General features: G+C 43.1%; 1 pseudogene; it reads right to left on the bottom strand.

Moving 5' to 3' along the window:
- Nucleotides 1-3,590: 3,590 nt before the first annotated feature.
- LOC119619888 (small nucleolar RNA U13) lies at nucleotides 3,591-3,662 on the bottom strand (annotated as a pseudogene).
- Between the last annotated feature and the right edge of the window lie 11,600 nt (nucleotides 3,663-15,262).

The raw sequence follows: 15,262 nt of genomic DNA, 5'->3' as shown, positions 1-15,262 counted from the left end.
GCCGGATCTCAGCTCACTGCAAGCTCTGCCTCCTGGGTTTACGCCATTCTCCTGCCTCAGCCTCCTGAGTAGCTGGGACTACAGGAGCCCCCCACCTCGCCCGGCTAGTTTTTTGTATATTTTAGTAGAGACGGGGTTTCACCGGGTTAGCCAGGATGGTCTCGATCTCCTGACCTCGTGATCCGCCCATCTCGGCCTCCCAAAGTGCTGGGATTACAGGCTTGAGCCACCGTGCCCGGCCGGGACTAGGCTTCTTATGAAGCAGGTTCACTCAGGCCTCTGGAGTCCATTAACAACAGGTGGTAACTAGGGTTTCAGTGGGGCAGTCAGACTCTGTGGACAGGTAAATCTGGGCACGTTTAGGTGAGTACGCTGTGACTGCTTTCACAGGCTGAGGGGAGAGTCACATTCGGCCTGCCTCTTCCTCTTGCTTTGCTTTAAAGGCTGCTTGGTTCTCACCCTTTTTGAGCCCCAAGGTCATGGGCTCCCCTGGAGGCTAAGCTCATGCCCCTGCTTAGTACCCAGGGCTGCTTCCTCTGGTTGCTACATTGCATACTCCACTGGGGGACCTGGAGACCCAAGACAAGACTCCAAACACCACAATGCAAGACAAGCCACTGCAGGGCCCTGGCCCAGGGCAAAGGAGCAGGTTTAGGCATGAAGGAGGAAGTAAGGGCATTGAGCTTTGGGGCCTTTGCTGAGGGCTACTAGCATTTGGAGGGGGGTTTTTCATGTGCTTTGGAGTAATCGATTAATTCTGGTCTTTCATTTTCTGAGACCTGTACTCTAGATGGGGACAGTCTGAGCCATGCAGATGTCCACATCTAGGGAGGCACCTTGCTGGAGATGGAAGGGGGTGCTGAGGGGCTGCTGTTGGGTCTGGGCTTCTTAGAGTGCTCCTTGGAGGCACATGTCTTGGCCAAGCCACAAGCCCAGGCTCCAGACCAGGCACCCAGCAGGTCCAGTGCTGCTGGCTGGAACCTATTGCTGGGTGGAAGTTGGGATGGGGGTGGGACTGAATTAGGCCCCTTTAGGTAATTTCTCTGGGGGAGAAGTTGATGAGGCATGAGGACAATGAAGTCAATGAAATGCATGAACGCCAATATTAGAACTTTTAGTTGTATCCACTCTGCCTCTTAACTTTGGGGTGAAATTCTTCAGCTGCTATTCTCATTCTTCTGTGTAAAACAAAGTGGTTTTTCTCTTTTCTTCTCCTCCTCCTCCTCCTTTCTTCTTCTTCTTCTTCTTCCCTTTTTTTTTTTTTTTTTTTTAATAGAAATGGGGTCTTACTATTTGCCCAGGCTGGTCCTGAACTCCTGGCCTCAAGGGATCTTCCCGTCTCATCCTCCCAAGGTACTGGGATTACAGGTGTGAACCACTATGCTGGCCCCAAGGTGATTTTTTAAAAATTGTGGTAAAATATGCATAATATAAAATGTATCATTTTAACTGTTTTAAGTGTACAATTCAGTGGCATTAAGTACATTCATACTATTGTGCAACCATCACCACTATTCCTTCCCAGAACCTTTCATCATCTCAAACAGAAACTCCACACCCAAAACAGTAACTCCCCATTCCTTTCTCTTCCCAGCCACAGCTAATCTTTGTTACACTTTCTGTCTCTATGTATTTGCCTATTCTAGGTACCTCATATAAGTGGAATCATACAATATTTGTCCCTTTGTGTCCGCCTTATTTAACTTAGCATAACGTCCTCCAGGTTTATCCATGTTGTGGCATACTTCAGAATCTCTTTCCTTGGCCCGGTGCAGTGGCTTGCCTGTAATCCCAGCACTTTGGGAGGCCAAGGCAGGAGGATTACTTGAGCCCAGGAGTTGGAGACCAGCCTGGGAAATACAGCAATCCTGTCTCTACAAAAAATTTTTAAAAAATTACCTGGGAGTTGCAGCACCACTGCACTCTAGCCTGGGTGATAGAGTAAGACCGTGTCTCCAAAAAAAAAAAAAAAGAAGAAGAAAAAAAGAAAGTCCTTTTTAAGGCTGAAAAATATTCTATTGTATGTCTATATCACATTTAGTTGACCTATTCATCTGTTGTTGGCTGAAAATGATTTTTGAACAACGAGGCATTTCATTTCCAAGATCCCTAAATGTTTTAAAAATATATAATAGCCTTTCCTGTAAGTAATGTCTTCTCTTAAATTTGGAGACTATATACTTTTTAAATATATAAAACTCTGCCTTGTTTGCTCTATGAACTCTGCTTTCTCCTGAGTAAGAAATTCCCTTTATTTTCTGTTCTCTAGTGTCGGCTTGCCCCAGGTATTCAGTAAGTTTAGACCATGGGCTTATCTTTTGGGATCAGAGTCCGTATAGAGTGTCTGTTGCGCTTATTTGTATACCTTCTTGGGAGAGGGGCGGTGAGAGTCTACAGAGGCAACAGAGACTTATGTCCTGGCCGATTTCTGGTTGGAATGAGGGGGAAGCAGAATGTGCTGCCCACCCTTACAACTCCAGCCTAGAGGTAGATCCCCTCCCACTTCTCACTCCAGGCCCAGAAGAGAGGGAAGAACCCAGGTGCCAGGACTACCTTTGCTTCAGTTTCCCAACTAATTGGCTTGGCTGTTGTCCCAGGGCCGCCTCCTGCGATGTTTCCTCCCACCTCTGTTTCCACAGGTGTAAAAATGGGCATGAAAGCAGAAAGAATGTTTCCAACAGATTAACGTTAAATTCTTATCATGTTTTCTTCAGTATATATATGTTTTAATCAGGTGGGTAATGTGCTGACGTAGTAACAAAGTTTTGAATCAAGAAGTTTCCCTGACCCCTTAGTGAGCAGGAACTGGAGTGCAGCTGCTGGAACTAGCTGGCTGCTTCCATGCAGGCGGGAGTGAACTCCACTCACTTGAACCCACTGCACTCCACCTCTCCCAGGAGGGAGCATGCGGGTGAGCAGGTGCAGGAGCCAGGGTGACTGCTTTTGGGCGCTGGCAGGAATGAACTTTATACCACCCCCATGGCAGCCTCTAGGGGTGCGCCCACAACCCCTGAAGCCCCAGAAGGAGTGTTACAGTCAGTGCTCTTTTAGCCTTGCTCTCCACAGACAGCTTAAGTGTTAACAGCTCAGTGGAGGGTCAGTGTGACAGCCTTTCACACCCGTACCGAGTTCTTGTCCAGCATCCAGAAGGAATGAGGTCACACAAACAAGTTGGAGATGGTAAATGCAGGGGATTTTATTGTCGATGAAAACAGCTCTCAGCAGGAAGAGGAGCTGAAAAGGGGATGGAGCAGGAAGGTAATCTTCCCCCAGAGTCTGGCCGCCCTCAGCTAGACTCCTCTCCAGAGCGACACGGTCAAGCTGTCCCTCTGAAGTCAAGCCACTTCTCTCTGATGTCCAGCTGTAATCTCCGACATCCAGCTGCTTCTCCTCTTCTCTGCCCGCAGAGTCTGGGGTTCTTATAGGCACAGGATCGGGGGTGGAACGGGCCATGGGGGTTTTGGAAAAGGCAACATTTGAGTGGGAAAACAGGGATGTCAGTTCTCACTTTGGGCTGCGGTTCCAGGCTTGGGTCCCTGGCAAGGGCCCCACCCTCTTCTGCCCAGAATTTCCCTACCTCCTGTCCCTATCAGTTTGAGGGAGGCACATTTCATACATGTGTGTGAAACCTCAATCATCATGCTTATGAGTTACAAAAGGATCTAGTATTTCCATTAGAGAGAATCTTTTCTAGGAATATCAAAGAAACCACATGTATCCATGTACACATGGGAACTATAATGTATCCATGGTGCATATATGTGCCTGTATGATTTTCAGAAATGCTATATAAAAAGGAGTAGTGATTTTAAAATTATGGGTTTTTGTTTTTGTTTTTGTTCTGAGACAGAGTCTTGCTCTGTTGCCCAGGCTGGAGTGCAGTGGCGTGATCTCGGCTCACTGCAACCCCCACCTCCCGGGTTCATGTGACTCTCCTGCCTCAACCTCCTGAATAACTGGGACTACAGGCATGTGCCACCACATCCAGCTAATTTTTTGTATTTTTAGTAGAGACAGAGTTTCACCATGGTGACCAGGCTGGTCTTGACCTCCTGGCCTCAAATGATCCACCTACCTTGGCCTCCCAAAGTGCTGGGATTACAGGTATGAGCCACTGCAGCCAGCCTGAAATTGTGTTCTAAATGTGAAATTATTTGGATGTATTTATTTGGAAAATGAGGCACTAAAAAGTAATTTCTGTGTTGCCAGGAACTGAAGGGTCATACTGCAACTTAAACTAAGAATAAAATGATAATCCATTCTTATGTAAAACAAATTCTCTTAAAGCTGTATAAATAACACGAGCTACTTCAACAAATAAAGAACATCGGTCCAATATAATTATTAAATTAGTTCTTATCTAGGCAACAATTACAATTTTAAAATTGAACCAGTGTTTTTTAATGGAGAACTTCTTTGTGGGTGAAAATTTGTTAACCCTCCGCAAATATTGGTTAGGAAAAAAAGACAAATATGAAATTTCTAAACCTCATAGATGAACTTATGAAAAATAAGAGTAAATGATGAGGGAACAGAAGGCTTCAAACTAACAAAGTTTTTGTGGTACAGTATCCCTATGTTATTATTTATTTATTTATTGAGATGAAGACTCACTCTGTCACCCAGGCTGGAATGCAGTGGCACGACCTCCGTTCACTGAAACCTCCAGCTCCCAGGTTCAAGCAATTCTCCTGCCTCAGCCTCCCGAGTAGCTGGGATTACAGGCATGCACCACGATGCCCAGCTAATTTTTGTATTTTTTGTACAGATGAGGTTTCGCCATGTTGGCCAGGCTGGTCTTGAACTCCTGACCTCAAGTGATCCGCCCGCCTCGGCCTTCCAAAGTGCTGGGATTACAGGTGTGAGCCACTGCGCCCGTCCTCTATTTTAAATTACCGTAATTTTTGGTTGAATAAATTGTCGTAAGCCATTATAAAGTCTAGCTGTTTGTAAGCCTGCATTCAAGACAGCAGCGGGTAGTAGAGTTCCCAGGCTTTCTGGTGAGGCTCAGTTCAGAACTACCAATGCCAGGATCAGATTTTGTTCAGATTATGAAGTGTAATCACTCCTTTTCCTTATTCCCACTTTTCCCTTTTCTTCTCGGGTGGAGGGAATATTTGCTTCAAGGGTACTACATATTTGTGTCTGGCTTCTGAGAGAGGGAAAGAACTTTTTACAAAATGACCCAGAAATGAAAAATTTTAAATCATTATAAGGAGGTTCATTCAGCCCATCTTTTATGATGTAGCTATATAATCTATTAAAGAGGTAGAATAGTCTTGAGGACCTATAACCAGAACTGAATGAACCAAGAACTGTGATCTATCAAAGGAACCAAGGTGATCTATCAAGTCAACCAAGGTGACTTGGGTCTGAGTCTTCTAGGGAGCTGTTCTCACTACAAACACACCAACAAAGACCACAGTGCATCCAGCAAACACTTTAACTGGCATTACTGTTAGTGCTGTCTGTGAACTACCTACCTGCAACATTGGAAGAGACAATGATTTCCTTAACTCTATATAACAAATCAAATAACATATTGCTGTTTTGAATAATCTCTACCCACATTCATATCCACATTTATGGATATGTAGACTTCAAAGACAACATAGAATACTGCTTAACACGCAAGTAGAGAGCCATTAGTATATACTTTCCAAATCCCTCCCTGTCTGGCTGCCTTCTACATCCGGTAGAATATTGAGCACTGTGCAGGTGCAGTGGCTCATGCCTGTAATTCCAACATTTTGGGAGGCCGAGTCAGGCAGATCACAAGGTCAAGAGATCAAGACCATCCTGGCCAACATGGTGAAACCCCATCTCTACTAAAAATACAAAAATTAGCTGGGCATGGTGGTGCGTGCCTGTAATCCCACCTACTCGGGAGGCTGGAGCAGGAGAATCACTTGAACCTGGGAGGTAGAGGTTGCAGTGAGCTGAGATGGCGCCCAAAAAAAACCAAAAGGAAAAGAACAAACAACTTTCCGGCCATGTGGGGTGGCTCATGCCTGTCATCCCAGCACTTTGCGAGGCCGAAGCAGGCGGATCACGAGGTTAGGAGTTCAAGACCAGTCTGGCCAACATGGTGAAAATCCATCTGTACTAAAAATACAAAAAATTAGCCAGGTGTGGTGGTGTCACCTGTAATCCTAGCTACTCAGGAGGCTGGGGGAGGAGAATCACATGAACCCAGGAGGCGGAGGTTGCAGTGAGCTGAGTTCGTGCCATTGTACTCCAGCCCGAGGGACAGTGCAAGACTGTGTCTCAAAAAAACCAAAAAAGAATATTGAGCACTGCATTCAAACCCTAAGTATGGATTACTTTCTCAGAGCTAGTTTCTCCATAGAGATAACCATGAAGGCCAATCTGCATGTCCATTTGACAAATATCTGTAGACCGACTACTTATTTGTTAGTCTCCTGACCTGGGGCTGGGCATTCAGTTGTGACCAAACAGACCCTGTCCTTGCCTTCGTGGACGTTAAGGTTTCGTCATCTGGGTTTATTTTTGCAATTCACAATCCAAACTGTGGTTCCATTTATAGTCCTGTTCTTTTATTATGAAGTTGGATCCTCCAACAAAGCTTGGATGAGCCTTGAAATGAAAAGTACGTGGAAATAGCAAGGAGTCAGCACCACCAAATGCTGTTATTTCGCTTTACTTGTACATCAGCTTTATAAGGCTTGGGGAAGGCAAGAATTATCGCACTTACTTTACAGATGAGGATATCTAAAAAGAAAGGTTAGATGACCTGACTCAAGTCACTTGGTGGTAGAAAAAGGACCGGAAGTTTGGTTTCCTATAGACGGGTTACCAGTAAGTAGCATCACTGTTCTTTTCTCTTACTGAACAAAGTCTTCTTTCTACTTTCCCCAAAGGGCCCAACTTCCCACGAAAACAAAAATTCTAGTGCGTCCCAGTGGACACTAAGCATTATCAGGACTAGTGTTCCTTAAGTCCCTTTAGTAAGTCTTATCAAATTGCTACTTCAATAAATTTTTTTTAGAGACTTCCCAAGTTCTGAAAATCTGAACTTAGGGCTGTTTCCTAGAGAGCTGGTAGTAAACTTTTAAGAACAAGCAAAGGGCCTATAGATATAATACTTAAAAGATTAACTCAGTTTGAAAATATGCATATATACATGCACATCTGTTCCCATCCTATCTTTATCTCTCGCTGTAGATATTCAGTGTCATCGCTAACTTTATTTCACAGATAAGGTAGCTATATAAATGTATGTGGCTGACTGCCACTACTACTACTTGAGACCGTCACTACAGCAGTTACTACCACTACTTTTGAGACCATCATTATGACTGAACGAAGGGATGAACTAGAAAAAACAATTTAAAACAAAAGTAACTATTTTAAGGAAGGACTAGCATGGGGAAGAAGAGAGCCCCCTGCTTCTAGTGAGTAAAGGCAGTCCCCCAAACTTCTACAGCTCTTCCTATTTATTGGGTAACAAGAACAGGGAGGAGGAGGTAATGATTGATCAGCTGCTTAATTGTTCATATTGTTACTGACAGGCTTCAATTATGCCTAATCATAAGAAACATTTGTGCCTCCAACAAATGTACATTTCAATAAACATTTAAAACGTACCTACATTTTTGCAAGCATATCACACTGATTTCATTTGTCCATGTTTTCTAACCGGATCTTATCCACATGCATACAAACGCCATATGTAGTTTTTAATCATCGTTCAACTTTTAACAATTTTGTATTGATTTTCTGAGACAGGGTTTTACTCTGTCACGCAGGTTGGAGTGCAGTGGTGTGATCATGGCTCACTGCAGCCATGAACCCCTGGGCTCAAGCAGTCCTCTCACTTCAGCTTGGCTGAAGTGGCCTGGCTAAAGGGACACACCACCACACGTGACTAATTTTCAAAATTTTGTAGAGACGCAGTCTTGCTCTGTTGCCCAGGCTGGTCTCTAGCTCCTGGGCTCAAGCGATCTTCCCTGCCTCAGCCTCCCACAGCACTGAGCGTACAGGTATTAGCCACTATGCCCAGCCTCGACTTTTATTTTTTAAAAAAGTATGTAAATAATATTACCCTAATTGCCTTATGGTCATTTTATTCACTTTAAAATTTTTGATTGATCTAAAGGAAGGAAAATCAAAGACCATTGCTTCATACTTGAACCCTCAACTGAAGGATTACATCTTCATAAAACATTCTTTCCTGACTGGGCGCGGTGGCTCACATCTGTAATCCCAACATTTTGGGAGGCCAAGGCAGGCGGATCACCTGAGGTCGGGAGTTCGAGATCAGCCTGACTAAAATGGAGAAATCCCGTCTCTACTAAAAATACAAAAAATTAGCCGGGCATGGTGGTGCATGCCTGTAATTCCAGCTACTCGGGAGGCTGAGGCAGGAGAATCGCTTGAACTCAAGAGGCGGAGGCTGCGGTGAGCCGAGATAGCGCCATTGCACTCCAGCCTGGGCAACAAGAGTGAAACTCCATCTCAAAAACAACAAAAACAACAACAACTTCTTTCCTTCATAGGTCATAGGAAGTCGAAGAGAGACGCGCACCAGTTTTGCCTTTCAGCATGGGAAGTACTTACAGATGAGAATCATGTGGAAGAACAAGAAAAAAATTTGGGGGGGATGGGAAGGACTCATTTAAAACAAGTCTCAGCTTAAGTTTATTATTTTTTTAATTTAAAAAGGAAAAATTGATTCAAATTCTCATTCACAACACAGAAAATCCTATAAAAGTGGTAAATACAGTAGAGCATATTATTTTCTTTTTCCTTTTTTTTTTTTTGATACAGAGTTTCGCTCTTGTAGGCCAGGCTGGAGTGCAATGGCACGGTCTCGGCCCATTACAACCTCCAACTTCAGGGTTCAAGTGATTCTCCTGCCTCAGCCTCCCGAGTAGCTGGGATTACAGGCGTCTGCCACCACACCTGGCTAATTTTTGTAATTTTAGTAGAGATGGGTTTCACCATGTTGGCCAGGCTGGTCTCAAGGTCCTGAACTCAGGTGATCTGCCCTCCTTGGCCTCCCAAAGTGCTGGGATTACAGGCATGAGCCACTGCGCCCAGCCAACATAATTATATTTTAAATATAATGACAGTGATGGATGAGACACTCACTCTGGGATGAGAAGATTGTCTTCAAAATCTGCAAAGTCCAAATGTTGCTAATGCTGGTGCTATGAATGTTGGAAGAAATGGTATACTGATATCCCAAGACGGTCCAATGACTTTTCTCCCAAATAGTTATTTATGACACTAATATTCAGATGCTTTAAAATATTTCTTTAGTAAACAATTATATTAAAATAACCCCACAATAACTAGTTCCCTTCATCTCAACACCAGCTTTTGTTAGTTTCAAGTTTCAATCTTTGAGTCAGAAAGTTTTTCTCACTTTTTTTTTTTTTTTTTTTTTTTTTGAGACAGTATCACTCTGTCACCCAGACTGGAGTGCAGTGATGTGATCTCAGCTCACTGCAATCTCTGCCTGCCAGGTTCAGGCAACTCTCCTGCCTCAGCCTCCCAAGTAGCTGGGATTACAGGCACGCACCACCATGCCCAGCTAATTTTTTATATTTTTAGTAGAGAGGAGGTTTTGCTATGTTGGCCAGGCTGGTCTCACACTCCTGAATCGCTCGCCTCAGCCTCCCAAAGTGCTGGGATTACTGGCTTGAGCCATAACGCCCATTCACTTGCTATATATATATATATTTTTTAAAGTATACTACATTCATGTTTCTTGGGCATTATTATATGTAGTCTAGTCTAGTTTATTTCATGAGTATGAGGACTGTGACTTCTGATGGTTCCGTTCACTCAATCCAGTTCAAACTATTGAATGTGGGAGGACAGGACAATGGGCCACTCACTGAGTTGCTGACACTGATGTTCATACTAAAAATAGAACGGGACTGTTCTAAAATGTTTCAAATAGGTCAGAAAAAGTGTTTTTCGTTTGTTGGTTGGTTGAAAAAAAGCTCAGTACAGCTCTGTTTTTTAGGTGGAATCATGAAAGTCAAGGTTGAAAAACTCTTAAAACCCACATGGCCCAATCATTCATTTTGATGCCTAAACCCCCTATAACATCCCTGAGAAGTGGCTGTCTACCCTTTACTTATCTGTAGTGGCAGGGGAGGGTCTATTTCTCCACATCATAGAAATTAACAAACAAGAACACATTAGTAGGTTTCCATTAAAAAATGATTAAGAAAGGGCCAGGCGCGGTGGCTCATGCCTGTTATCCCAGCATTTTGGGAGGCTGAAGCAGGCAGATCATGAGGTCAGGAGTTCGAGACCAGCCTGACCAACATGGTGAAACCCCGTCTCTACTAAAAATACAAAAATTAGCCAGGCGTGATGGTGCGTGCCTGTAATCCCAGCTACTCAGGAGGCTGAGGCAGGAGAATTGCTTGAACCCGGGAGGTGGAGGTTGCAGTGAGCCAAGATTGCGCCACTGCACTCCAGCTGGGTGACAGAGCGAGACTCTGTCTAAAAAAAAAAAAAAAAAAAAAAAAGATTAAGAATTGAATGCAACTTTTCAGGACAGTACAGGGATTTTTTAGTTGTCACTCAAAACATATCAGAGCTGTTTTTTACATGCGGAAATGCAGGTGGCATAGACACCTTGTGCAGCAGGCTGAGGTGTAGAGAATTCTAAGCCAATTCTGGTCTGAAGCACTTCAGAGGTGACCGTACAGAATGATGTGGGAGGTCATGGCTGTAGGGTGCTATTCCAAAGACACCTAAGGAAAATCATTGTCTCTCTGTCTGGGCTGCTATAACAGAAATACCATAGACTACATAGCTTAAACAGCAAATATTTATTTCTCACAGTTCTGGAGGCTGGGAGTCCAAGATCAACGTGCCAGATTCAGTGTCTGGTGAAGGCCCACTTCCTAGTTCATAGACCACCATCTTCTCTCTGGGTCCTCATACAGAAAAGAGACGAAGGAGCTCTCTGCATTCTCTTTTATAAGGACACTAATCCCATTCATGAAAGCTCAACTCTCATGACTTAATTACCCTCCCAAAGGCCCCACTTCTAAATACCATCATTTTAGTGTGCATACATTTTGGGAGGCTACACAAGTAGTCTACAGCAGTCATTGTATCTTAATTTTCTTCCATAACCTTGACAGTGCTACAGAGATTTTTCTTATCTCTGATTTCACTTAAGCCATCTGGCTTGCTGCAAGATTTAAAATCCCACTTTCCTGGTTCATAGTTTTGGTCAGAATATTGAGTTGATGATCATTAATGTTTTGTAAGATAACTCGGCGCCACTACCCAGCAGTTCTTTTTCTCTTGAAAGCACATCATGCAGACAGAATGAAGAGAAACCATTTTAAGCTAATGAATTTGATGTTTTGTTTTAATCTACAAGGTTAGAATGAATTCCAGCTCATACAGACTTTTCCATTTGTGAGATAAACCTCTAGGTAGGAAGGTTTCTTTTAAAATTATTTCACTGGGGCAAAGAGGAATGAAAAGGTAGAGTGCAGGGGATTTTTAAGGCAGTGAAAACTATTCTGTGTGATTCTACAACAGTAGATACACATTATTAAACACTTGTCAAAACCCACAGGATGGGCCGGGCGCAGTGGCTCACGCCTGTAATCTCAGCACTTTGGGAGGCCGAGGTGAGTGGATCATTTGAGGTCAGGAGTTCAAGACCAGCCTGGCCAACATGGTGAAACCCTGTCTCTACTAAAAATGCAAAAATTAGGTGTGGTGGTGCCCTCCTGTAATCCCAGCTACTCGAGAGGCTGAGGCAGGAGAATCGCTGGAATCAGGGATGTGGAGGTTGCAGTGAGCCGAGATCCCGCCATTGCACTCCAGCCTAGCTTACAGAGCCAGACTCCATCTCAAAACAAAACAAAACAAAACAAAAAAACTCCACAGGATATATAATACAAAGAGTTAACCCGAACGTAAACTATGAACTTGATAATGATGTGTCAATGCTGCTTAATTGATTGTAACAAATGTACCAGGGTGGTGGTGAAGTTGACTGTAGGGAGGCAGCGTGTGCAGGGTAGGGTTATAGGGAAACTCTCTGTACTTTCCACTTAACTTTGCTATGAGACTAAAACTGCTCTAAAAGATAAAGTCTATTTTTAAAAAATGACTACACAAAGCTTTCAGATATAAACATATGGTTTCGAATAAGCACACCTTCTGAGTTTCAAAAATGTTTTATTAAAAGTCTTAGAGCCTGTTTTTTGATAAATCAGTAAATTTTTATGTATGGTGATTTCAGAAGTACAGTGAAGTCAGTTGGTAGGAAAACCTCTTTGGTAAGTTATTTCATATGGTGAAGAATCGCTCTAATGTGGTTGTATGATAAATCCAGGGATCCCTTTTAAAAGCACCACCAGGAACATCAGACTTTAAAACATCATTAAAACAGTGTCTGGGCCAGGCGCGGTGGCTCAGGCCTGTAATCCCAGCACTTTGGGAGGCTGCGGTGGGTAGATCACGAAGTCAGGAGTTCAAGATCGGCCTGGCCAAGATGGTGAAACCCCGTCTCTACTAAAAATACAAAAATTAGCCCGGTGTGTTGGCGGGCACCTGTAATCCCAGCTACTTGGGAGTCTGAAGCAGAGAATGGCTTGAACCTGGGAGGCAGAGGTTGCAGTGAGCCAAGATTGTGCCACTGCACTCCAGCCTGGGCAACAGAGTGAGACTGTCTCAAAAACAAAACAAAAAAACAAAACTAAAAAAAAAAAAACAGTATCTGAAAATTGGGGAGAAGATACTCCCAAATAATTACTGAATTAGTTGGACATTTTCTCTCTGTTTTCTGATTGTTTTATAACTTGGTGGCAATGCAGACTGTTGAAAATATTCCTAAGAAATAGCGAGATGATTTCATTGGATAACAGAATAGAAAGCAAATCCCTGGAATCACGGGAAAAAGGAGACACATAAAATGGACTTTTTCATTCTTGGGGACTAGAACGATTCTCTCATGTAAGTTTACTATGGTGGCTCATCCTGCTCCTGTGGGTGACTGTGGGTGATAACAAACAAGAATTCCACTAGGATTCCAACCTTGAGAAGTATTAGGTAAGAGGCACTTGTAATGCCTTGCAGATTATATCATAAGCTTGTCTTTTCCAGAAAAAGAGCACAGTATGTTTAAATACAGTTCTAAACGCAAGGCCATCCTGCTCAAGTAGAAGAAAAAGATCCTTGAAGAATGTGTATCTCTGAGAGACCATCAAAAGTCCCTAAATGGAACAATGGAAATTATATAAAATAAAACCGGCAAGCAGGTGATTCTGTTAAGGCCAAGTGGAATCCAAATCTGAGTCCAGAAAGAATAACACACAGGAGGTCAGGATCTTGCCTCACTGAGGCTGCACAATAAAAACCAGACTCTAGCCTGGGCGTGGTAGCTCATGCCTGTAATCCCAGCACTTTGGGAGGCCGAGGTGGGTGGATCATGACGTCAAGAGATCAAGAGCATCCTGGCCAACATGGTGAAACCTCATCCCTACTAAAAATCCAAAAATTAGCTGGGCATGGTGGTGCGCGCCTGTAATCCCAGCTACTTGGGAGGCTGAGGCAGGAGAATTGCTTGAACCTGGGAGGCGGAGTTTGCAGTGAGCCAAGATCACGCCACTGCACTCCAGCCTGGTGACAGAGTGAGACTCCATTTCAAACAACAACAACAACAACAACAACAGACTTTCTTTGCAGGTGGGTGGGAAAGGGGGACAGTAAGGCAGCGGAGGCAGAGAAGCAGGAGCAGCACAAGGCATGGACGACGCATCTGACTGTAATCCATATACACACTCAACTGAACTCACGAAAAAGGAGCTGAATGTAGAGAAACTAAACTTATTGAGGCTTCCAATGACATGGCGTACAGACCAACAGGAGGGAAGAACTTAGTACCAGCATAGAACCACCCACTGACCACCATGTCCAGCTGGGCTGTGCAGTCAGCCTTTTCCTATTTGCTGTCACCATCTCTATGACCTTGGTCCTTTCTACTTCCTATGATGTCTGTGGTATTAGCTGTCACTGTGATTTACCCTGGATCCTATGTGGAACGGAGTGGGTAAGGAGAGTGGGTAAAAGTCAAATGGTCCCAATGTACCTCACAATTCTGTGATTATGTGAAGGCATTTTTTTTTTCGTTATAGAAGTTATGTGGAGGGTGGAAATTGGTAGAATTATGTTTCTAGTTTTTCCAATTATTTAGATTCCTTATCACATCTTATATTAACTTCTAGCATAGTATCGTGTTTGTTATAGAAAAGGTTTTATCCAAACTATATCACCATGTCAACTCCTTTAGAAATAGAACAAATTCTAACTGATTCAAGTTTATCAGCTTTAATGCTCTTAAGTGAAAATACTTGAGAATGACACAGCTGAGTAAATATTAAAGAAAAACAAGGAATACTTAAGGTAGGGTAACTAATAACAAGCCGCAGGCCAGACAAGTTCTTTGATTTTAACAACTTTTAATCCCTATTAATTATCAAAAGACAAGGCGAAGAAATCCCCTCAGTAAAATTCAGAAATCCAATCACCAAGCCAAAATTCCCCTATAACTATGTCACAGATGGAAATCCAGTTTTAAGAAACTGGCATGGTCAGTTGTTAACACACCAGTACTATCTGCAAACACAGTTGTTTAAACACAACAGATTGCCATTACTCAGCACGTTCATTAATCACAATTCAGCTTGCTATTAGGAGAGAAAATTACTGGTGTTTTTAACTTCCATCCCATTACCTTGACTTTTATTTAGAGCCATTCATCAACAATTTCCTCCTTCATTAGAAGTCACAAGTTAACCAAGCCATACAAAGAAACACAATAAAAAAAAACACAATACATTTGATGATATCTTGAAAATGTAAATGCTTAGTGCAATTTTGTTAATTCACAAAGTTTCTTAAGCATTATGGCAATCTATTCAAGATAATTCTCAAGCCTTTGCTTCAGAATCCATTAGCTATAGACATTTCAAGTACTGCTTGAGGCAAACTCTAGCAGTGATGGTTTCCAGTAATGGGCCTCCACCAGTTTGAGAAGTCTGTTACTCCCTCAGTCTTTTTCATAGCCCCCAGATGCACCCCCGTTTAAAAAAACTGTAATCCTTTGCTTTAATGGAAGACTGCCAGTTTCATTTTACTGCATTCTCCAGGAATATGCCTTCCTAACAAAGCCACTTCCCAGCCCTCCACAAGAAACGTTCAGGGGCCCCCACATTCAGGATTGGTTCTGAGATATTATCTCCTAAGA

Source organism: Chlorocebus sabaeus, chromosome 25 (assembly GCF_047675955.1).
Source record: "Chlorocebus sabaeus isolate Y175 chromosome 25, mChlSab1.0.hap1, whole genome shotgun sequence".
Lineage (NCBI taxonomy): Eukaryota > Metazoa > Chordata > Mammalia > Primates > Cercopithecidae > Chlorocebus > Chlorocebus sabaeus.
The sequence above is the reverse complement of the archived record's forward strand: the minus strand, read 5'-3'. Positions and strand labels throughout refer to the sequence as shown.